The following is a 25,026-nucleotide window of genomic DNA, read 5'->3' as shown; positions in this document are numbered from 1 at the left end:
GTCAGACACCTAACCAACTGTGCCACTTGGAAGCCCCAGGTCCCGTATTTAAAAAAAAAAAAAATTCTGGAAGCTTCCCCAGTTCAGAATTGCAAGTTACAGACCCATGTGCTTCAGTGTCAGCACCTCCAGAAGGTAGTTTATTTAAATTCTGTTGTACTGGGCTCCTTATTCTTGTCATGTGCAGATTTAAAACCAGCTTCAAAACCACTTCAATCTTTACAATTCTGAGGAACTTCCCAGGGCTTACAGTGAGCCACGTCAATGGTCCTTTCTCCTGAAAGTGCGCTTAAGTTGGTTGAGTCTCTGCAAACCCCACAGGTTCCTAAGGCCTTTTGGATAAAAAGTGGCTACAGATTAAAGCCTAGTTTGTGAACAGTGTCTTTCACAAAAGGCCCTCAAATACTCTGCAGTAATGCTGAGAACGTGCAGTTAACGCATTTAGAATGGATCTTTCATTTCAAGGTAGCATTTTTGCCTTCTTTCCACTCTGCTGGAATTTGTTTCATTATTTATCCTTTGGCTCTGCTCCTCCAAAAAAACTTGTTTTTTTGAAATCTAATCCTATGCCATCCTTCACCCCCCTCCACTCTTCTCCCCCTCCCCTGCCTCCCCCCACTCCACTGCCAATTAAAAACAAAAAAAGAACTATTAGCCTTAAAAAGATTTCCAGTTCATAAAATTTCCCATCCTTTCTGATGTCAAGGCTAAAAAGAACTGGGTAATGATAAGAGCTAACAGTGAACAACGAGCATAATTACCCAAGGGGTCAAAGGGATTTTCCATCTCCGTGAGTTTCCAGCTTCCCTGTGTCTTTTGGGGGTTCAGTTTGCCCTACTTTGGTTTAGACCCGCCCAGCAGCCGCCCAAAGAGCAGGGCTAGGGTGACACCAGGGGGTACCTAGGGCACAAAGTTTAAGGAGACACATACTTTCAGGGTTGTGCAAGTGCCCTAGGCTCTAAGCCCAGCCTTGCCTAATGGTCCCTACCTGCATGGCAAGCACCTGATGAGGTGTTTGGGGTGACAGTGAGGTTCACAGGGTCCAGAGCTGTTGGCCAAGAAAGTATTCTTGAAGACGTCTATTGTGCAAAAAGGTGATTTTGTTAAAGCATGGGGACAGGACCCCATGGGCAGGAAGTGCTGCCCTGACCATGAGGAGAGACTGGTTGTATACTCTGGAGCTGGGGGGCAGTAAAGTCCAGGGGAAGTTTCCAGCGAGATTTTCATATGCTAAAGAAGCCTCCCAGGATACTGGAGGCTTAGCTCTTGTCAAGCTAGGGTTGTTGCCCCTCCAGCAAAACGTGAACATTAAGACAGCAGGGAGATGCCTGAGAAAAGTTTTACTCTGTAGGCCTCAAGTATCTGTCAATGGGCTGCAGGCTGTAAGGAAATTGAGTTCCAGCTGCCATTTCCTTCTGCCTTTGTTTCCCACATCACTCCCACCCTACTTCTCTGTTCAATAGCCTCCTCAACAGCCAGAGTGAACATTTAAAGTTTATTTATTTATTCTGAGAAAATGAAAGAGAATCCCCAGCAGGCTCAGCACCATCAGCATAGAGCCCAACGTGGGGCTTGATCTCACCAACCAGGAGATCATGACCTGAGCCGAGGTTAGGATTTGGCTGCTTAACTGCCTGAGCCATCCAAGTGCTCTAGCCAGAGCGAATGTTTTAGAGGATAAATCTGATCACATCACTCCCCTGATGAAACCCTCTGATGGCTCCCCAGTGCCTGCGGGTTAGAAGATAAACACCCACGAGGTGTTTTACAGAGCCTTTCAGATGGGACTCCTGCCCAGCACGCCTCTCGGGTCTCACGTCCCCCCTACCGCCCACAGTTCTGACGGCTCCCAGCTCCCGGAACCTGATGCATTGTCCAGTCTGGGCTTCACAGCTGCCGCCTCCTGTCACCTGAAACAACTTCTCTGCCTATTTTTTCCAAGCTACCCCCAACTCATTTTCCAGGTGTCACTGGGACACATATTGGAGCAGCAGATTAGGACAGGGGTTGAAATAAAGTCACAGCCTGGCTTTGCCTCCAGCTCTGCCACTTAACTGCAATGACCTTGGGCAAGCTACTTAACGTTCTGGGTTTGAATTCTCTTGCCCATACACTGGTGGCGAAAGGTTCACTCCATGAATTGACAAGGGATGAGAGGCTTTTAAAAGGCGACCCATGTAACATTCTAAGATCTGTACCTGGTACGTGGCTAGCACTTGATGTGTCAGACATCACTATGCCCCCTTCAACAGAGTGAGCCCCAGATCTGGCTGAGAAGCCCCTCCTTAAGTATTTCTGGAGCACCTGTTCTTAATTCCGTCTTCTGTTACCATTATCATGGTAACAGAGAGATTGGGTCTGTCTTGTTCACTGCTGTCCAGCTATATAGTGCCTAACACACGGTAAGTGCAAATAAATACATGTGGAACACATGAGCCAATCGTACAAACGACAGGGCCACTGCGACAATACCCATCACAGCTCCAGGACGCAAGCAACAGAAGATTTAGAAGAAGCAACAACATTCTGCTAATAGAATTCACTGCTAAATTTGAAAGCCTCAGTTGTACCAAATATCAATTCAACCAAATGTGAATGGATTGTGTGCCGGCCATTGTGCTCTGCAATAGGAAAACACAAAGATGAAGAAATCTTTGCCCTAAGAGGTGCTTCAAACTCCAGGTCACCATCTCTCCGTGCTGAAAGAGTGGCTCTGCTGGTCTGGATCGCACAGTTTCAAGAATACGGTATCTTGAAGCAGACGTATCTGGGTTCACATCCCATAGCTTCCTGGCTTGTGAATTGTGGGACCAGAAGCAAGTCATGTCCCGTTTCCCTGAGCCTCAAGGCTTTTCATCTGGAGGAGGCAGAAAAATAGTACCTGTGACAGAGGGTTGCTTGTGTGGAGGCAATGAGAAAACCCACAACGTTCACCTAAGCAGAAGGCGTGGCAGATAGAAAACAGGGGTACGTTTTTATTGTTAGTATTACTGCCGTCCTCAGCCCCTCCCTGGACTCGCTCCATGTACCCTAGCTTCCACCCTAATCTCTGCTACCAGCTTGCTTTCTTTTTCTTACTGCTTCAACTTAGAGACAGAAAAATACACATCTGAGCCTCAGAACTACTTGGTACCATGAAGCAAAGCTGAGCTTTTGTACCCAGAAGAGCATCAGGACACTTTTAATATCATGCTAATTGCCAACACGGTGCCACAAGGCAGGCCAGACTTGGGGTTTTGCGATTTTCCTTTTGCTGTTTTTGGAAGGATTCTAAGAATCCATGTCTTAGTATGGCCGGTGGCTCATGGCCCTGTGATAATCCCATGGGGATGACTTTGTCTTCTGTGGCAGATTTTGAAGAAGTTAAAAAGTTTGTTGTCTCTCTCTCTCTGAGAAGGTTCTTCTTTCCTGGTATACAGTATTGCTTATGGAAGGCACAAAAAAAGGGCACAAAAGGAATAATAAATAGGTCTTGCCTCTCATGCTGTCTCTTATTGATTGTTGGTGGGTGTCTGAAGTATCATCTTAAAAAGCACTCTGATGCAGCTTTAGGTTTCTGTGGGAAAGAGCACATTGATTGATTAGTCATGTCTGCCCTGGGTGGGGAATGGAGGTGGGGGGGGGGCAGGTACTGTGCCAGAACTGAACATCTCTAGCTGAAAAGCACTTTTTCCAGATAGACGATTCCATCTCCTCTCCATATTCCCCAGGCTTCTTACTTCTCTCCATTTTACCTTACTGTCTGATTCCACTGCAGTATGGCAGTTCAAAAATCAAGTTACTATTAGTTCAAATTGATTTCTTTTGATTTGAAGAAAAGAAAGCTTCAAGGATGATTCACAGAAGAAGAAAACCCTCTCAGTAATGAAGTAGAGGCCATTCATTGCCAGCAAGATCGATGGACCACCTCCCACTCAGGGCCTCCAATTTCAAAATCAAGATGCTTATTCGACCAACTTCATAATGAGAAGGAAAATAAAAGTAATCATCGTAGCTCAATTTGGCGAACAGGTTCTACTTGCCAGGCATCGTGCCTGCTCGATAATCCTTTAACCTTTAAAAAAGATACATTCCAATGCTAAAACCTTGACAAATGTTGAATTTGGGTGATGGGTGGATGGGAACTGTATTATATTACCCTTGTGTACGTTTGAAATGTTTCACAATAGGAAGTTTTAAACACATGATGCCAGATATTCTGATTTCATTGGTCTGTGAGAATCTGGGCATCAAGTAGCCTAAAAAACGTCCCACAGGTTATTGTTTTGATGACCCTGGTGTGAAATGGTCAGCCCACAGTCGTACAGCTGCTGAGTGGCTGAGCCATAATTCAACCCAGATCAACCTGAGCTCTGAGCTTGGGTCCCTAACCTCCTGTGCTAGATTCAGTCTAATTTTGGGGTGCCTAGGTGGCTCAGTCGGTTGGACATCTGGCTTCGGCTCAGGTCATGATCTCACGGTTTGTGGGTTTGAGCCCTACGTCGGGCTCTGTGCTGAGAGCTCGGAGTCTGGAGCCTGCTTCGGATTCTGTGTCTCCTTCTCTCTCTGCCCCTCCCCAACTTGTGCTTTGTGTCTCTATGTCTCTCAAAAAATAAATGTAGATTCGGTCTAATTTTTTCAGCTTTATTGAAGTATAATTGACAAAAACTGTACACATTTAAGGTGTACAACGTGATGTTTTGATATATACATACACTGTGAAATAATTACCACAACCAAAGTAATGAACACATCTATCACCTCACATAGTTACAATTTTTTTGAGAATAGTTAAGATCTACTTGAGGGCATATTTTAAGCTAACAATACAGTATTGTTAATGACAGTCCCCATGCTGTATGTTAGATGTCTATGGCTTACTCACACTGCGTAACTGAAACTTTGCACAACATCTCCCCACATTCCCCATCTCCCAGCCCCTGGTAACCACTGTTTTTCTCTCTGCATCCATCCTTTTGACTTTTTTTAGATTCCATATGTAAGTGAGATCACGCAGTATTTGTCTATCTGTGTCTGGCTTATTTCACTTAGCGTAAGGTCCACTAGGTTCACCCACATTGTTGCAAATGGCAGGATTTCCTTCTTTTTTAGGCAGAAGAATATTGTTGTATGTATAATACCACATTTCCTTTAACCATCCACCCACCCACCCACCCACCCACCCATCCATCCATCCATCCACCCACCAACACCTGAATTGTTTCCATATTTTGGCTACTGTAAATAATGCTACAGTGGACATGGGAGGGCAGGTATCTCTTGAAGATCCTGATTTCAACTCCTTTGGAACTGTACTCAGAAGTGGGATTGCTGGAACATAGGGCAGTTCTATTTTCAGTTTTTTGAGGAAATTCCATACTGTTTTTCATAATGGCTGTAACTTTTTTGTGGTTAAATATACATAGCATAAATTTTACCATTTCAACCATTTTCCAGAGTACCATTCTGTGGCACTAAATACATCCGCAATGTTGTGCAACCCTCACCACCAATCATCTCCAGGACTTTTCATCACCCCAAGTTAAAAGTGTTATCCATTGAATATCAACTCCCCATTCGTGCCTCCCCCCAGCCCCTGGCAACCACCATTGTACTTTCTGTCTCTATGAATTTGGTTATTCTAGAAATTGAGTATTATTTGTCCTTTTGTACCTTATTTTGTGCCTTACTGTCTGATAAGATCTATCACCTTCAGGGTTCATCAATGTTGTAGCACTTGTCAGAAATTCATTCCTTTTTTAAGGCTGAATAATAAGTATAACTTTTTTTTAAAATTTTTTAAATGTTTTTATTTATTTTTGCGACAGAGAGAGACAGAACATGAGCAGGGGAGGGCCAGAGAGAGAGGGAGACACAGAATCGGAAGCAGGCTCCAGGCTCTGAGCTGTCAGCACAGAGCCCGATGCGGGGCTTGAACCCACAGACTGTGAGATCATGACCTGAGCCGAAGTCTGACGCTTAACCGACGAGCCACCCAGGCGCCCCAATAATAAGTATAACTTTTTAAATAAACATTTCCTGACACTGGCATTGTGGTGATCAATGAAACATACTTTCTGGTATCAGTCAACGATCTCACAGCCTGGTAGTATGACAGACAGCAATGCATTAAGGTCCTAGAAAATGCACACACAGAGCTCCATGGAAGCTTCCAGTAGAAGTTTCCAGTAACTCTTCCACAGAGTTGCATCACGTTATCCATGGTCATCCATAAGAGCTCAGGTCCCTCCCTGACTGTCCAGAGTAAAATCCCAACTCCACTGCCTTTTAGCTATGAGCTACAGGGCAAGTCACTTCTCTCTGGGGCTCAATTTTTCCATCTGTAAAATCTGGATAATATCCACCTCTGAGTTCTGATCAGGCCTAAATGAGTCAGTCCATGTAAAGCACTTAGAGCGGTGCCTGGCACATTATAAGTGGTGAAAAATGATGTAAATCAATCAACTGATAATACAAAGTAATTTCTGTCTGGGGCAATCTGTAGAGAATATAGCACTTAGGTAGGTTTTTGAAAGGCAAGATTTCCTTAAGGTAGGGTAGCCAGATCAAATACAGGACATGGAGTTCAATTTGAATTTCAAATAAACAACTAATGGTTTCTTAGAAGTCACAACTACTGGATACTCCTCATCAAATGCTGACAAAAGGCAAGTTTCTGGGATCCCACATATTTGATACCTTAGAATACTTTAGTCACACGGATGAGTGTAAGTGAGATCGGCTGCTTGCTCCTAACTGAGCTGGACAAAGTGGCAAAAGAAAAGAAGAGCTTGAGACTTCAGAGTCAGCTCAAACTCTGCATAAATGACTTGAAAGAAACTCTTACTTCCTGCATCTCTTGCAGGGCTGAGATTGCTGAAATCATCTCGAGAGTCAATGAATTCTAATACAAATTGAATTCATAACCTCACAGGGCGACTGCTGCTCAAGTGAGGGCACTGATTAGGAAGGACTGGAATCCTGAGACTTGCAAGGGGGCACATGAGCAGATCCCAGTGAATCTTGGGACAGGGGCCCCTAAATTGAGCAGAGTCTTTGCCAGACAAGCAGTCCATTCTCCCCTTCCCATCCACCTCTACTAGTCTGAGGAGGTCAACCCTGCTTTGCTTAAAGAACCTGTGACAGTCTCCCTCGAGGTAGCTGTTTTACAATATACTTCTGATTCTCTTCGAGACCTGACCTCACCATCCCCGTTGGCTTCTAGATCTATGACCACTCAGGTCAGAGCAGGTCCCAAACGGGGGGAGGTATAAACTGTGACCCATGGGGTGGGGATGAGGGAGGCCTACACTCCAAGAGAACTACAGGACTTTTAAAAATTTATACATAGAAACCTGGCAGATTTCATGGGAACAGATATTAAGGGTGTGGGATAATAGTGGAAGGAATATAAATTCCCCAAATTTTCTTTTCTTTTCCCCAAATGTATTGATTTGAGCCCACTGAGTAGAGATTCTGCAGCTTAGAGGGTTAGAAAGAGCTCTAGGGGCACCTAGGTGGCTCAGTTGGTTGAGCATCCAACTCTTGGTTTTCCGTTCAGGTCACAATCTCAGCGTTCATGGGTTCGAGACCTGCATTGCGCTCTGAGCTGGCAGCGCAGAGCCTGCCTGGGATTCTCGCTCTGTCCCTCTCTCTCTGTCCCTCCCTTGCTCTCTCTCTCTCTCAAAATAAATAAGCACTAAAAAAAATAAATACAAGTCTTCGAAAGAAAGAGAAAGAGAGAGAGAGAGAGAGAGAAAGAATGGAAGGAAGGAAGGAAGGAAGGAAGGAAGGAAGGAAGGAAGGAAGGAAGGAAGGAAAGAAGGAAGAAAAGAAGGAAGGAAGGAAGGAAGGAAGGAAGGAAGGAAGGAAGGAAGGAAGGAAAAGAGCAAGCTCTAATGGTTTGCTTGGTCGGCTGGCTGGAGCAGGAGGCGGCCCACGGCAGACAAAGCTGGGACACCAGCACACTGACGGTGTGCTGCAGAGGAAGGCAGCGGGAGGTGTCCAAGGCCCAGGGCTTAGGGAGACTGGAACGCCAGAGTTGATTTATCGTGGAAGACTTGCTCATCTGCCTCGGGAGGGTCACCACAACTGTGAGAAATAAATCAGTGAGGGGAGCCCCAGCATCCTTACAGAGATTTGTGGTCGTCCTTCTCTGTACGTCAGAAATTACGGTGGGAAATGCAGCTAAGTGGGGGATTTCTAAGTGCAGCGGGGACAACGGGATCCTGGGGTGTTGGGGCCCAGTGGCAGCTCTTCATCAGCAAAGGCAAGGTGGGCATGGTTACAGTAAGGGACAGTGGAGTCAAAACGGTCCTCAGAACAGTCAGACATGCAGACTTACAGGGCTGGCCAGCTGATCACAGTGCCGCTGGAAAATAAATACAGGCACAGTCTACTAAACTCTTACTTGATCTGTAGAAACAGAAGAGTTTAGGTCAAGTGAAAAGAAGTCTAAGTTGAATGACCAAAACAGAGTGTGATGGCCCCTCAGTCAATTCCCAGACTTGAGCCAGCTGACAGAACCCAGGAACCTTTGAATGCAAGGGAAGCTTGCACACTGCCCTGCCCCCAATTTGTACTGTTGATCTTTCTCTCGGTCTTCCCCAGAGGGACCTATGACCTTATACCAGGCTGACTGTGCATGGGGAAAAAGGCAAGCATCAGACGTTTTGGGGACTGGCTGTGACTGACACTAATTCCAGGGGACACAAGACCTCACTATGATCCACTAGTCAGAGTAGGGGCTTATGGAGGTCAGGCAATCAGTCAGGAGCTCACCTCCTTTTCACAGTGAATCCTGCGGGTCCCTGGAGCCAGCCAGTGGTTTCATTTCTCCACGGCTAGAATGCACAATTGGAATAGACATGTTCAGGAATGGGCAGAATCCCTGAAACTCAAGTCCAACTGGGCATCCTGTATTTGTATTTACTAAGCCTGGCAATCCTACCTGAAGGAAACTCCAGGTGGGGAAAAACACGTAGTGCACAAACGTTTCTCTCCGAGGGCAGGAGAATAAAGTTTTGTTAGGAAGATTATGACCCTGAACTGGACCTCAAATGGCAAAAACCGGAGGCCAAAAGATGTGAAGTTCAGGGGAGTGAGGGGCTTGGGAAAAAGTTCTAGAAATTTCACTTTTTATTTTATTATTTTTTAAATAAATGTTTTAATCTATTTTTGAGAGAGAGAGAAAGAGAGAGATGGTGGGTAGGAGGGAGAAGGGCACAGAGGTGGGGACAGAGGATCTAAAGTAGGCTCAGCGCTGAAAGCAGAGAGCTTGATGCAGGACCTGAACCCATGAACTGCGAGCTCGTGACCCGAGCAGAGATCAAGAGTCGGACACTTAACCGACTGAGCCCACTCAGGTGCCCCTAAAATTTCACTTTCAGCCAGGTAGTCCATAGCCAAAACAACCTCCCCAAACCAAATGAAACCTAAGCCAAACCAGACCTCTGCAGTCCTTCCTCAGTTGATTAATTTCTAGGAAGTTCCCTTTACTAGGTCTGCTGATTACAAAACAAATTGTCTGTGATGATTTAGACCGCACAGTGCAGAGCGGAACATTCACATCAAAGGAATTGTATGCTTTGAGCTGACGCAAGAGCCGCCTTTGCGAATTTGCTGCTTGGAGTATGTGCCTTGAGGGCGGGAAGTGTTTAAAGTGCTTGAAGTAGTTTGAACTGGTCGGTTCGGGGGAGGGCCAACCACACGGTCATTTGGTGCTGGATACTAGAAGACCTGCGTGTGCACCTGCCCTCTATCACAGCAATTCCACTTGGACCAATTTATCCCAAAGCAAAAACCAGCTAACTGCAGGAAGATGCGTGTCCCACGATGTTACTGCAGTGACGATTAGAAGTAGAACCCCAGAAATCCCCTATATTGCTTCTTAAATGGCAAATTGAGTAGTGTTGAAACATGCATACAATGAAATGTTAGGGAACCATCAAAAAGGTTTGTATGGGATTTTTTTCTTTTTTTTTGACAGAGGAAAAACGTTCCACATCCATTGTTAAATGAATAAAATTATAAAACTGGATCTAATACGCTCCTCTTTGTGTCTAAAAAGAAAAAGTACACATTCCAAGCAGAAGACAGACAATGGGGAAGAAATTCATAGACACGGATTCTGCGATGGGCTTATGAGGGATCACTGAATGTAGCTTTGGTCTTGTTCTGTACCTGCTTCTCTGTATTTTTCAAGCTCTTCTAAAATAAAGATGGCCTTTCTAAACAATCAAACCAGCTTAAAGGAAATAATACAAAGCTGCCAGGGCCTCATGGGAACTGCAAAGACTAGGACCCTGCTCTTTGACAGCTGTCTACACTGGGAGCCCCTGGGGATGCGTGAGGTTTTGTGAAGGCCGTGATTCCCCAGAGAGTCATTCTTGGCACTTTTCTCCCCTTGTCATATCGCCATCGTCTTAATCCCACATCTGGAATACACTTGGCGTGTGTTAAGGAAGTCTTGTGATCCCACTGCGGACTGCCTTACTCTTGGTGTGTCCTTTTCCTGGTCCTCTGTCCTCCATCGCGCCTGAGGTTCTGACAACAGCTTGGGGATGGCTCTCGCCATGCCCACCATGTAGACCGTTTATGGTGTTGCTTTCCTGCTTGTTTTTTTTTTTTTAACCACCCAGTCTGTGTTACTCTTCTCTCCCTCCCTCCCTCCCTCCCTGCCACTTTTCAAATATTTGCCCAACCTGCCGCCCATTGCACACTGACTGAGACAACTCAGGCTGGTGGCATTTTCTGGGTTGGGCTCCCGCATCACTTAACCCAGTGGTCTCCATCCTTGCTGCATCTTAGAATCACATGGAAGAGCTCCTTAAAAATACAATGCCAGGGCCCTCCCTCAGAGATTCTGATGTACTTGATCTAGGATGGGAGTTGTTTTAAAGTCTTCCCCCAAGCGATTCTAACTCATGGCCTATGGTGAGAAGCCCTGCCTTTGCCCTTAGGCATCTGCAGGTCTAAAAGGAGAAAAGTCTCCAGGGAACCTACTTCTGCACAGGGACTCCCACTGGTCTGTGCTCTGTGCCCAAATGGATCCGACCAGCAAGCCCTCTGCCTCAAATTAACCCCGACAATCAAAAATGTTGCTCTTGCTGCTAAGGCTCTTGTCCAGATCGGAGGCTTGAGTCAGCTGAGAAATTCCCACTTGGCTCATTCCAGGATTGACTGATGTGTATTTTCTCTCCTAAATGCACAGAGCAGCACCCTGTATGTCTCTCTTCTGCTGTCACTCAGCATATCAGGGAGGCTGACAAGAATCCATCCTGCTCTCCCAGAATGCTCACCAGGCTCTGTCAGGTTAATTCCAGCTTTCTTCTTCTCTTCTGCTTCAGGACCTCATCATCTCTTTCCTGGATGTGTATAACAGCCTCCTAACCAGCCTCCCTCTGGTCCCTGCCGCATCCCTGTCATGTCATGCCACAGGGATCTTTCTAGATTCTCTGTCCCCTGGCCATGTCATTCCCTCACATCAAAACCTTGAATAGTTCCTAACCACCTGACTTGTAACACTGTTGATAGAATAATCTTTGTGAAATTAATTGTAACTGTCATATTTTTTGGAGTTCTTACTATGTGCCAGGCACTCAGCGAAGCACATTACATGCACGGGCTTATTTTTCAAAATGTTTCATTACAAAAATGTTCAAACATACAAAAAAGGAGAAAGAATAACACAGGTGCCCACTCTCTTCTCCATAATTTTCAAATTCAAAGATCTCTAAAGTCCAGAAGTTTATCATGCATCTGGTGCTAAAACTCATTTGGTAGAAAAGCTGACCTGAGTGAGCATGAAATGGTGTCTCGATTTAACCCACTTAGTGTGAATATTCAAACATATTGTTGCAGGCATATTAGTATGTTATATTACGGAGTACTCTCCAGACTTTCGTTAAAGGTGTGATACAACATACAGTTGCACTTGAATGCCTTTCCAAAATCTAGAAACATTTGAAATAAAAAACACAGCATTTTTAGAACTGTATGCCTGTACAAGGAGCACCTATGTACCTGCAACAGAGATCAGCAACTCCTCACATTTTGACATACTTGTTTTTTTGTCAATTTATAGATTGCATATAGATAGAGATGTATAAAGATCTAATGATACAGATATATCGATGATACATGTACAGATATAGATGATGCAGATAGATACGATGGTGGTCTCCTCCTAAAAATATATCCATATCAAATCCCTTCAACCTGTGAATGTTACCTCATCTAGAAAAGAAGTCTTGGCCAACTAATTTTTGACAAAGCAGGAAAGAATATCCACTGGAATAAAGACAGTCTCTTCAGCAAGTGGTGCTGGGAAAACTGGACAGCGACATGCACAAGAATGAACCTGGACCACCTTCTTACACCAGACACAAAAATAAACTCAACATGGATGAAAGGCCTAAATGTAAGACAGGAAGCCATCAAAATCCTCGAGGAGAAAGCAGACAAAAACCTCTTTGACCTTGGCCACAGCAACTTCTTACTCAACATGTCTCTGGAGGCAAGGGAAATAAAAGCAAAAGTGAACTACTGGGACCTCGTCAAAGTAAAAAGCTTCTGCACAGCAAAGGAAACAATCAGCAAAACTAAAAGGCAACCGACAGAAAGGGAAAAGATATTTGCAAATGACATATCAGATAAAGGGTTAGTATCCAAAATCTATAAAGAACTTATCAAACTCAACACCCCAAAAAATGAATTATCCAGTGAAGAAATGGGCAAAAGACATGAATAGACACTTCTCCAAAGGAGACATCCAGATGGCTAACAGAAACATGAAAGAATGCTCAACATCACTCACCATCAGGGAAATACAAATCAAAACCACAATGAGATACCACCTCACACCCGTCAGAATGGCTAACATTAACATCTCAGGCAACAACAGATGTTGGCAAGGATGCAGAGAAAGAGTATCTCTTTGGCACTGCTGGTGGGAATGCAAACTGGTGCAGCCACTCTGGAAAGCAGTGTGGAGGTTCCTTGAAAAATTAAAACTAGAACTACCCTACCCCAGCAATGGCACTACTAGGTATTTATCCAAGGGACACAGGTGTGGTGTATCGAAGGGGGACATGAACCCCAATGTTTACAGTGGCACTATCAACAATAGCCAAAGTATGGAAAGAGCCCAAATGTCCCTCGATGCATGAATGGATAAAGATGTGGTATATATATGCAATGGAGTATTACTCGGCAATCAAAAAGAACGAAATCTTGCCATTTACAACTACGTGGATAGAACTGGAGGGTATTATGCTAGCGAAATTAGTCAGTCAGAGAAAGACAAATATCTTATGACTTCATATGACAAATTTAAGATACAAAACAGATGAACATAAGGGAAGGGAAGCAAAAACAACATAAAAACAGGGAGGGGGACAAAACAGAAGAGACTCATAAATATGGAGAACAAACGAGGGTTACTGGAGGGGGTGTGGGAGGTGGGATGGGCTAAATGGGTAAGGGGCATTAAGGAATCAACTCCTGAAGTCATTGTTGCACTATATGCTAACTAACGTGGATATGCATTTAAAAATAAATTAAATTAAAAATAAGTACAGAAATAAAAAAGAAAAGAAAAAAAGAAGTCTTTGCAGATTAAATTCAGGATCTTTATTTTTTAATATTTATTTTTGAGAGAGACAGAGAGAGGGCTCACAAGGAGGGGAGGGGTAGAGAGAGGTGGAGGACAGAAGATCCCAAGCAGGCTCCGCCCTGACAGTAGAGAACCCAATGTGGGCTCGAACCCACAGAGAGATCATGACCTGATCTGAAGTCGGATGCCTAAGTGACTGAGCCACCCCGGTGCCCCTTAATTCAGGAACGCAAGCTAAGGTGATCAACCTGGGTAATTCAGACCCTAAGTCCAATGACAAGTGTCCTCATAAGACACACGCAGACAGAAGAGGAGAGACAGTGTGAAAATGGAAGCAGAGATCTGGGTGATAAGACCACAAGCCGAGGAAAGCCGGGAATATGGGAAGTGGAAGAGGCAAGGAAGGACTCTCCCAGAGAGCCTCAGACCAGGAGTGGCCCTGCCCACATCTTGATTTGGGACTTCTGGCCTCCATAACTGAGAGAATAGATTTCTGTTGTTTCAAGCCACCCAGTTGGTGGCCATTTGCTGTAGCAGCCCTGGGAAATGGATACAGATTTAAATACAGACATAGATACTGACAATGTCGTGGACAAAGGCTGAGCCACTTGAAAGAACTTACAGACCTCAGGACCCTTCACTGCTAAATCCTTCCCTGCCTGCATCTTGTGTAGTCCCCCCAGAGCCCCGTGAGAGACATATACACGTTTTTTTAAACCAACTTATGCAGCCATCGCCATAAATCAGTTTTAAAACATTTCATCACCTTAACACGATCCCTCGTGTACATTTGTTGTTACTTCCCATCCCCATCCCGCATCCCCATCCCCAGGCAACCTCTAATCTATCTTCTGTTCATATAGCTTTGCCTTTTCTGAATATTTCATATAAATGGACCATACAATGTGTGGTCTCTTGTATCCAGCCTCTTTCCCTGAGCATGTGTTTTTTTAATGTTTATTTAGAGAGAGAGAGAGAGAACATATGCATGTGTGTGCAAGTGGGGAAGGGGCAGAGAGGGAGAGAGAATCCCAAGCAGTCTCCACACTGTTAGTGCAGAGCCCAACGCAGGGATAGAACTCATAAACTCAGCTCTTGACCTGATCTGAAATCAAGAGTCTGGTGCGTAACCAGCTGAGCCACCCAGGCACCCCCTGAGCATAGTATTTTTGCGGTTCATCCATGTATCTGTAGATTGTCTCTTTTTATTGTTGACTAGGATTCCACCATATGGATACACCACATTTTGCCTTTCCAGTTACCAACCAATGGACATTTAGGTTTCCAATTTTTGTCTAGCCCATGAAATGTTAACTTGGGGCTAATGGGGAGACTCCATAGCTACCATCAACTCCTTGACATGACATGCAAAATGTATATGTAGGTGGTATGGGTGTGTGTGTGTTTCTTTTTCTGCCCAAGGTAACAAGATGAAAAATGGTCTGAGATCTACTATTGTTCCCATTGCAGAGGCCAGGAAATGGAGGCATATAAAAAGGATGCCCAGTTCTATTTCTTGCCACTCCTAGAGTCAGAGTCAAAACACGGGAATTGCCCCAGACCTGCGATGGAATGTATAAGCATGCATTCCAGAAGGAGAACTTAGGGAGTCGTGAACCCCAGCAGGAAGAAGGGGCTAAGGGCAGGCAGTGGCCCATGCCTTTGAAAAATAGAAGTTACCACAAGGATTCCCTGCAAGGAAGCATTTAGAAACAAGGAAATTGGGCACCCCTGCCATGTTCAAGCCAACAACAAGAGCTTCAGTGCCTGTAGGAGTTGTGCCTGTCCTACAATCTGATACTCTGTCCTTCCTGCTCCAGGTCGATGGAGTCAGCCAGCATCAGTCAATGAGGTGACTGGGCTAGGGCGGCTGTCTCCTCAGTGGGGACGCCTGCGTTTGTCTGAGTCAGATGACACAGGCAAACAGCATTACTGGGTCAGACGCAATGAGGCAGGAGCTGGCTGGGGAACTAACAAGCTCATAAATTGGAGAGGAATCAGACTATCAGATGGCAGAGGCAGGACACAACACAGCTACCCACTGGAGTCTCTGCCATAACTCAGGGAAAGCATAATATTTTTCCCAGGAAGGGGTCATCTGAAGAGCAAATCAAATCAGGATGCTCATTTAGAGGGGGAATTTATGTCTCTATTAGCAAAGTACCCCACGACACTGAGGAAGGAGCTGGGAGAAGAGGTTGGATCATCTGTGTTTCAATCTTCAAAGAGGGGCTCCCTTGGTGACAAGACCCTTCTGGCACTTGCAAGGAGTGGGGAGCTCAGAAAACCTGGCCAAGGGGCAGTCTGTGAGGTCCCTGAGGGATCCTGTTGGGGGCGTCAAGGAGAAGGTGGGACAAGCCGATGTTCCCCATCACTCCTCAATTTAATCAGGGTAATGAGTTGGTTTATAGAAGAAATTCTGAACAATTTCGCTTAGTATAAAGCATTCTGAAAAAAAATTTTGAAACCCCTATAGCACATCTTTCAGTTAAGCCACTGCAATTGGCAACAGCGTTCATTCAATGATGATAAATGAGCACTTACTGTGTAGAAAGCATTGTGCCGGGTACTGGAGACAAGGTGTGCACAAAACAAGTGTGATCTTTGACCTCTCGGAGTTTTCAGTCTCCCCGGGCACAGAGACACTGGAAAGAATGAATTCACAAAAAATATATATAATTATAAGTTGCGGTAAGTTTGATACAGAGAAGGGTAATATGAGACAGAACACCCGCAAAGAGGGAACAGGGTAGCCAGAGAAGGCTTCTCAGAAGAAAAGACATTTAAACTGAAACCAGAAGTGAGTGGGAATATTTGGAGAAAAAAGATGGATTTGTGAGGAGACCCAGCTGTTTCCTAAAATTCTACAATTTTCTCTGAACAAAACACCCACAGGCAGAGAGAGTAAGGTGACCCCCTAAGAATAAAAAGCCCATATTGTTTTAATTTCTTTTTTTCAATTTTTCTACTAATGGGCTCATTTCCTATAATGCCCAGTGCCAGCACCCTGGATGGCATCAAACACAGTGGAGGACTCAAAGACAATGGCCCTGCGCATGGCATTTGCATGGAGATGCTTCCAGGAACCTCAGGTAACTCATTCATGCATTCATTTGTTCAACAACATTTGCTGTTTATTTGTGATGGGCCAGGGACTGGGCTGGAGTAATGAGAGAGGTGTGAATCCAGATCTCATACACAGCTTAAAACAAAGTAAGGAAAGGCAAGTCAATGGGCAGTAGGGGGAGGACACAAGGGACCCTAATGAGGGACTGCGGGTCACAGATTAACAGGTGGAGTGTCCTTGAGAGCATGCACAGTGGTGCCCAGCTACCTGGATCTGAAGCCCAGCTCTCACTCCCTGTTTTATCCCAGGTGAGTGGCTTGCCCTCTGTGCATCCCTTTCCTCCCTTTTAAAATAGTACCTCTTCAGATTATTATGAGGTTTGAAGTATTAATATTTGCAAAGCCATACATAGTAAGGGCTATAGAATTGTTTGATAAGTGGATTTTAGCAAGATGGAAATAAATGCATTTTACTTTTTAAAAAAAACTTTACATGTAGAAAGTATAAAGAACTATATAAATATAACTATGTAGTCACCAAAGTTGAGAAAAGTTATCAGATTCGTATAAGTGTGTGTGTGTGTGTGTGTGTGTGTGTGTGTGTGTGTGTGTGTGTGTGTAGCAACCCTAATCCCTGTGTTCTCTTACCTAGGACACCTCCCTTGCCCATTATTATGAACTTGGTATGTACGTGTCCCTTCTAGTCCATGTTTTTATGATTTATCACCTATATGTACTTATAAACTCAGGTGCCTGGGTGGCTCTGTCGGTTAAGCATCCAACTTTGGCTCATGTCACCATCTCCCTGTTCAGAGGTTCAAGCCCCGCATTGGGCTCTGTGCTGACAGCATGGAGCCTGCTTGGGATTCTCTCTCTCTCTCTTTTTCTCTCTCTCTCACTCACTCACTCCTTCCCTCTTTGCCCCTCCCCCACTCGTGCTTTCCCACTCTCTGTCTCTCTCTCTTAAAGTAAATAAATATATAAAATAAAGTGTCATCGTCAGTTCAGAGGATCAGTTGCAGATTCAGCTTGACCCCATACTGCCAAAGTGCTCTCCACAGTGTTGCACAAGTTTCCACTCCCACCAGCAGTGTGCATTAAAGCATTAAACCTGGATCTTCTCAAGCAAGGTGAAGAACATGAAGCTGTTTCTGTATTCATTTTATTTCGAAGGACCCCCACCTTAGGTGAAAGTAATGACCAAACAGATTAAAATCCATTCACATCCTGCATTTTATGGTCTAAATTTAACTGGCCAACATTCAGATGGATTGGAGCTATTAGCATCTAAAGTGTCATGGCCTTTGTTCCCACATCTTTTGCACTTCCCCACCCTTAAACCTTTGTCCTTTTATCCCCTTCCTGTCTTCCACATTCTTTAGTTTGTATGTGGTTTCTCAGTTAATACATAGCTAATAGCTCTTACTTTTCTTGTGTTTTTAACTGCTTAAGTCTATGTGGATGTAAGAGTGAAAATTCATTTGATGGAAATACTTGCGTATATTTAAAGACCCAATTGCTCCCCTGGAGCTTGTATGCTCAAAGGATGATTAATCTTGGGGAGGCTGGGTGGCTCAGTCAGTTAAGCGTCTGACTTCAGCTCAGGTCATGATCTCCCGGTTCATGGGTTTGAGCCCTCCGTGGGGCTCTGTGCTGACAGCTTGGAGCCTGGAGCCTGCTGCAGATTCTGTATCTCCCTCTCTCTCTCTCTCTGCCCCTCCTCTGCTCATGCTCTCTCTCGCTCTTTTGAAAATAAATATTAACAAATTTTTAAAAAGAATGATTAATCTGTGTAATAAACTGATTACTACAGTCACTACACTAAAAACAAAACAAAACAAAACCTGGATCTTTTCAGCCTGAAATAACTGTGTCCCAAAATTCTTCCAAAGATATATGGACCTTGTGCTCGCTTCGGCAGCACATATACCAAAGATATACGGACCTTTACATCCATCTTAGTCTCTTATCCTTACCACATCTTGTGAGACAGGGCTTGAGAGTGCCAGAGGACAGAACTGAGGTGCGGGGGAGTCTCCAGGCTCGTCCACAGCTGTCAGGGTCTTTGATTGGGAATCAGAGCATCGTGCACTCCTTTCAGTTATGCTGACCTTTAGACCAGTGGTATCTCAGCTGTGTTCCTTAGAGCAACAGGATTCTATGGTGTCATCCGAGTTAAGGGGAGGGGGTCATGAAAAAGAAGGTGGAAAGGGAAGATGACCAGAAAAAATTGTAGGTGCTCTCCCCCAATCTCAGCCCGGGTAGTTCTGCCCTAGCCTGTCTGCCCGCTTAGAAAGACTTTATTTGGGGAAAAAAGAAGAGTCCACTGCTTAAAAAGAGAGGGAAGGGGAAGCCTACATTTATTAAAGAATGTGAATCAATAATTAATAATCTTCCAAAACAGAAAGCACCAACTACTTAAAAAAGAAATTATACCAACTCTCCACAATCTTTGTCAGAAGATAGAATCTGAGAGGTACATCCTAACTCATTCTATGAGGTAGGCATTACCCTAAAACCAAAACCAGATAAAGACATTATAAGGAAACTACAGACCAATGTCTGTCATGAACGTATACCAATATCTCTTACACAAAAATCCTTAACAAAATATTAGCAAATTAAATCCAAAAATGCATAAAAATTATACAGCATGACCAAGTGCCATTTATCCCAGGTAGGTAAGACTGGCTCAACAGACAAAAATCAACTATGTAATACAATAAAATTAATGTAATCCATTACATCAACCAACTAAGAAAAATCGTGTGATCATATTGATACAGAAAAAGTATTTGGCAAAATCCAATACCCATTCGTGATAAAAACTCTTACTAAATTAGTTTTAGAGAGGGATTCCTTCAGGTTGATTTAAACACCCCCCCCCCACCCCCACAAAAAAACCCTACTGCTAACATCATACTTAATGGTGAGAAACTTGAATCTTTCCCACTAAGATAAGGAATTAGGCAAGTTTATCTTCTCCTACCATTGCTTTTCAATATTATACTGGAAGGTCTAGATAATGTAATAAGGCAAGAAAAGGAAATAAAATGTATACAGCTTCAAAAGGAAGAAATAAAACTGTTTTTGTCCTCAGATGACAGGATCATGTATATAGAAAATGTGAAAGAATCTATAACAAAACAAGACAACAAAAACTCCTGCAATAAGTGATTATGGCAGTGTTTCAGGATACAAGATTAATATACAACAATTAATCATTTTCTTACATACCAACAAGGAACAAGTGGAATTTGAAATAAAAAACACAACACCATTTAAAAAAAAGGAAAAGAGGGGCCCCTGGGTGGATCAGTCAGTTAAGCATCAGACTCATGATCTCAGCTCAGGTCTTGCTCTCAGGGTCATAAGTTCAAGCCCCATGTTGGGCTCTGTACTGGGTGTGAAGTCTACTTAAACACACACACACCACACCACACACACACCACACCACACCATTTACAAGTAGCACTCCCCCAAATGAAATACTATGGTATAAATCAAATAGAATATGTGCATGATCTTTGAGGAAAATGATAAAACTCCAATGAAAGAAATCAATGAACTAAATAAATAGAGATAGGTTCCCTGTTCATGGATAGAGTCAACATTGCCAAGGTGTCAGTTCTTCAATTTGATCTAGAGATCCAATGCAATGCCAAAGTTCTGGCAAGTTATTTGGTAGATATTGACAAACTATTTTTAAAGTTTTTATGAAGAGATGAAAGACCCAAGATAGCCAACACAACACTGAAGGAAAACAACATTGAACTGACAGTGACCTATTTCAAAACTTACTATAAAGCCACAGCAATCAAGAAATCCTGTAGCAGTGAGTCACACAGAGAGTGTCAGGACACCAAGGCTTTTCTTTCCATGAAGCAGCTTTATTCGTGCCAGCACGGGCTCAGTGAGCTAAGACCCAAAAGGCCGAGCCCTGAGTGCAGTGGGAGGTTGCCTTTTGTACATTTTTTGCTCCTTTGTCTCCCATATATGGTAACATACAGTCTGAATGGGCAGTCTAGGTTACAGAGTTGGAAGGAACGTCGCACATGTGCACACAGCCAGGTTGTCTTCATTTGTCTTGAGATTTTCACCACATTCATTAGTGTGGGGTTCTACCACAATCCTGCCACCTAAGGGGTATTGCCCTTTCTCCCATGGGAGTTTATTGGAGTGGGTATTTGGAGTTGGGTATTTCCCTTTCCTGGGGTTAGTTATGTTCTGAAAAAACCCCAGGGGTTAGATTCTGGCTAACTAGTTTCTCCTGAGAGGGCAAATTTTGTAAGAATAGAGTGTTCTGGCATATTTTGAAATGGTTCCCTTCCATGCCCTGCACCCCGCCCTTGCCCCCCTCCCCCATTAAAAGCATGGGGGATTTTTCTCCAATGTTTATTGTGAGAAACTGGTCAAGTTCCTGGAGGTAAATCTCACAATACTGTGGGAGCCTTGCTATGAAGTTGTGGGGGGAGGGGACACAAACATTCAGTCTATAGCAAGCAAGTCTATATGATATTGTCTCATTGTTATTTTTAATTTTGATTTCCCTAATGACAGATGATAATGAGCATCTTTTCAAATGTTTATTTTCAATTTGTAATCTGAGGTGCCTGTTCAGGACTTTTGCCCTTTTTTAAAATTGGGTTGTTTTCTTACTGTTGAGCTTTAAGAGTTCATTGTATAGTTTGGATGCTAGACTGTTATGAAATACATGTTTTGAAATTATTTTCTCCTTGTCTGTGGCTTGTTTGATATGCTTTTAGGTAGAAGCTAAGTTTATAAAAAGTGGGTTAATTTAAAGAAAAAATGTTATGAAAATATAGTGAATCCCTATAAGGAACTAAGTACAGATGGTAGTTGAATGTAGAAGAAATCTTTTTTAAAAAAAAATTTTTAACGTTTATTTTTGAAAGAGAAAGAGACAAAGCACGAGTGGGGGAGGGGCAGAGAGAGAAGGAGACAGAATTTGAAGCAGGCTCCAGGCTCTGAGCTGTCAGCACAGAATCCGACATGGGGCTCGTGAGATCATGACTTCAGCCAAAGTCGGATGCTTAACCAACTGAACCACCCAGGGGCCCAGAATGTAGCAGAAATCTTAGTGGCAGTAAACACATGAACAAAATACAGGAAATGCTCCTTTAGGATAAAGTGTCTCTGTCTCTGTCAATGTCTCAGGTACACACACTCCGCTTACACAGAATAAGTCAAATTCCACCTCATGGGAATGTTCATGTCTCAGGTAACATTTCGGACCCTGGTTTACAGAGCACAGTTAGATTATTATTCTAGCAGTTTGCACGTGTGGGAAGTTAATTATTCCAAGTCTGTAAGAAAGAGTTTTTACCAAGTAGTACATGCAACACATACACACACACTATAATGTAAGTTTTAAATCCAGTTGAAGGTGCAAAGAAAGGAAACTGGTATCTTCATTCAAAAACACAATGTTTTAGTTTAACTGAATTCTTACCCCCAGAAAATGTGTCTTCCATGGGTCTCTAAACACCCGAGTTTTCACACTATCTTGCTTCTTGTGAATTCACAGAAGCAAGAAAGGCACATTCCCCCCACATCTTAACAAAAATCCTTGGCATTTCTGAATCAACAGTGGAACAATAGCATGAGCTAAAGCTGGGGGCAGAAGGGAGATAGGTGTGTTCAATGACCTGAGAGAAAGTGGGTGGCCCGACTGCTGCGGGGGTGAGCAGAGAGTGAGATGTTGCCAGGGAGGTGGGCAGGGCCAGTTGTGTGGGGCCTCAGATGCCACTTTAAGCATTTTGAAAGCAAAGCAAAGGTCATTGAAGGAGTAGTGGTGGGGGGGGCGGGGGTGACATGATAACATTTGACTTTCACATTAAAAAAAAAAAGTAGTTCCTATTCACCATGTATTCCTAAGAAGGGTGGTTTTAGGGCTAGAAAATTGGGTCATTGAAGTTGCTTACTGCTTGTCGGAGAAGCAGGAGTTGGAGAGATGCTCCATAGGCCAGAGAGGAAAAAGTAAGACCCAAGTAAGAGAGTATGGGTTAAATAGTTTATTTCTTGTCTACTTTTTTTCACAAGTACAACTCCACTTCTCTTTCCTGTATGCAAGGTGTATCTGTAGATTATCACACCATCTTGGACACTTTCTAGCATCCTCAATGGAAGCATGCCTTTGCCAACACCTTGGTCTTAGACTTCCAACCTCCAGGACAAAAAGAAAGTAAATTTCTGTTGTCCCAGTTGTCCAATTTATGGTACTTTATTAAGGCAGCCCTGGCAAACCAAGACAGTGGGCGATAAACTGCTATACTATTTGTAGTATTTGGACCTTGGTGATCAACAGATCATGGCTATTTTCCTATCACATTCCAGGTGTTACAGTCACTTCAAAATATAACTTATGCTCATCAGTACTTTAAAATCACAGTTGTTATTGGAGTGCCTGGGTGGCTCAGTCATTTAAGCCCCTGACTCTGGATTTCAGCTCAGGTCATGATTTCACTGTTTGTGAGTTGAAGCCCCACATCTGGCTCTGTGCTGACAGCATGGAGCCTGCTTGGGATCCTCTCTCTCCTTTCCTCTCTGCCCTTCCCCTGCTCTCTCTCTCTCTCTCTCTCAAAATAAATAAACTTAATTTAAAAAATAAATAAAATAAAATCACAGTTGTTATTAAACCCACTGCTAAATCATGTTATGTAACACATTAACAAAGGAAGTGCATGTGTTATTATGTCACAATTTGTAAAATTCTTTGAGAACTGTTTATTCGTTTTCTTCATATCTCTATGTATTTTATGTTATGTATTTTAATACATTATTCTGAGAAGGGCTTATAAGATTGCCAAAGGGGTCCCTGGCACAAAACAGATTAAGAATCCCTTCTTTGGGGCACCTGGATGGCTCAGTTGGTTAATCATCTGACTCTTGTCTTTGGCTCAGGTCATGATCTCACAAGTGTGGGATCTAGACCTGTGTCAAGCTCCATGTGCTGAGCTTGGAGCCTGCTTGGGTCTGTCTCTCTCTCTCTCTCTCTCTCTCTCTCTCTCTCTCTCTTTCTCTCTCTTTCTCTCTCTTTCTCTCTCTCTCTCTGTCTTTCTCTGTCTCTCAAATAATTTTAAAAAAAGAATCCCTTCTGTTTTTATATTTATTTTTTTGGATAGCACAAGTGGGGAAGGGCAGAGAGAGGGGGATAGAGAATCTGAAGCAATCTCTGTACTGACAGGTTGACAGCGGCCAGCCTGATGTGGGGTTCTAACTCATGAACCTGATCATGACCTGAGCCGAAGTTGGATGCTCAACCAACTGAGCCACCCAGATGCCCCAAGAATCCCTTCTTTAAGAAGAAGAGAAACAGTATAAAGATATGTCTCCACACCTCAGACCCCCCCTTCCCATCCCAGAGTTCTGGGAGGTGGAGGACAGGGCGGGGAGGTAGTGTGTTCAGGGAATTGTTTTTCCAGTTAGAGACTATTATGTGACTAAAAGTGCTGTGCAAATTTGTCCTGATACACAACAAACCAGGTGCAGAGACTTCCCCTACTCTGTCCCCACACCCAAAGGTGGAGGCTTGGTTTATTTCACTTCTGGGTTCCCAGATGTATTAGTCTGGGTTCTTCAGAGAAGCAGAACCAGTAGAAGTCCCAGGATCTGCAGTTGGCAAGCTGTACACCCAGGAGAGCCTGTGAAGTGAGTTCCAGGGTGAGTCTGAGACCAAAGGCAGAAGGCTAATGTCCCAGCTTGAAGGCAGCCAGGCAGGAGGATTTCTCTCTCACTTACAGGAAGCTCAAGCCTCTTTGCTCTGTTTAGGTTTTCAACCGATTAGAGGAGGCCCACCCACACTGAGGAGAGCAATCTGTTTTACTCTGTCCATGGAGTCAAACGTTATTCTCATCTGGAAACACTCTCACACACATAACGAGAACAATGTTTGGCTGAATATCTGGGCAGCCCATGGCCCAGTCAAGTTGATGCATAAAGTTAAGCCTCACATCACAGTACGACTAAGCTGTGCTTAGAACACCACTGATGCTCACATAAATATTTGTGGAATGAATGAATGAATGAACAAAAAGTTGTGGTAGAAATATCCAAATGGGGCCAGCTGGGAAGTGGAAAAGCAGCCCAGGACCTAAACTGTCTTCCATGGGGTAGAAGGAACCTCCACACCTGGTTTCCCAAGGATAAGAGGGAGAAGGAACAAGGCTTCGGTTCACTTCTGAGCACACAGTTTGCTTCTGATTGACTCCCTGGAAGCCACAGGACTGCTTACGGCCGTGCATGCTAACTAAACCTCGGCGGAGGGACTGCTGGCTGGGCAACCTTTGCACAATGCTGGCCGCCAACATACCAATGGGCAAACATAAGACCCTCAAAGGAGATCC

General features: G+C 43.9%; 1 long non-coding RNA gene across 1 annotated transcript; it reads right to left on the bottom strand.

Moving 5' to 3' along the window:
* Positions 1-2,396: 2,396 nt before the first annotated feature.
* On the bottom strand, positions 2,397-18,911 carry LOC122234528. Its single transcript, XR_006212296.1, has 3 exons — positions 18,637-18,911; positions 16,139-16,239; positions 2,397-3,556 (listed from the first exon to the last, which is right to left on the bottom strand). It is a non-coding gene; the product is annotated as an uncharacterized LOC122234528 (long non-coding RNA).
* Between the last annotated feature and the right edge of the window lie 6,115 nt (positions 18,912-25,026).

This window comes from Panthera tigris, chromosome E3, assembly GCF_018350195.1.
Source record: "Panthera tigris isolate Pti1 chromosome E3, P.tigris_Pti1_mat1.1, whole genome shotgun sequence".
Taxonomy (NCBI): Eukaryota; Metazoa; Chordata; class Mammalia; order Carnivora; family Felidae; genus Panthera; species Panthera tigris.
This window is presented reverse-complemented; position numbering and strand designations above follow the sequence as displayed.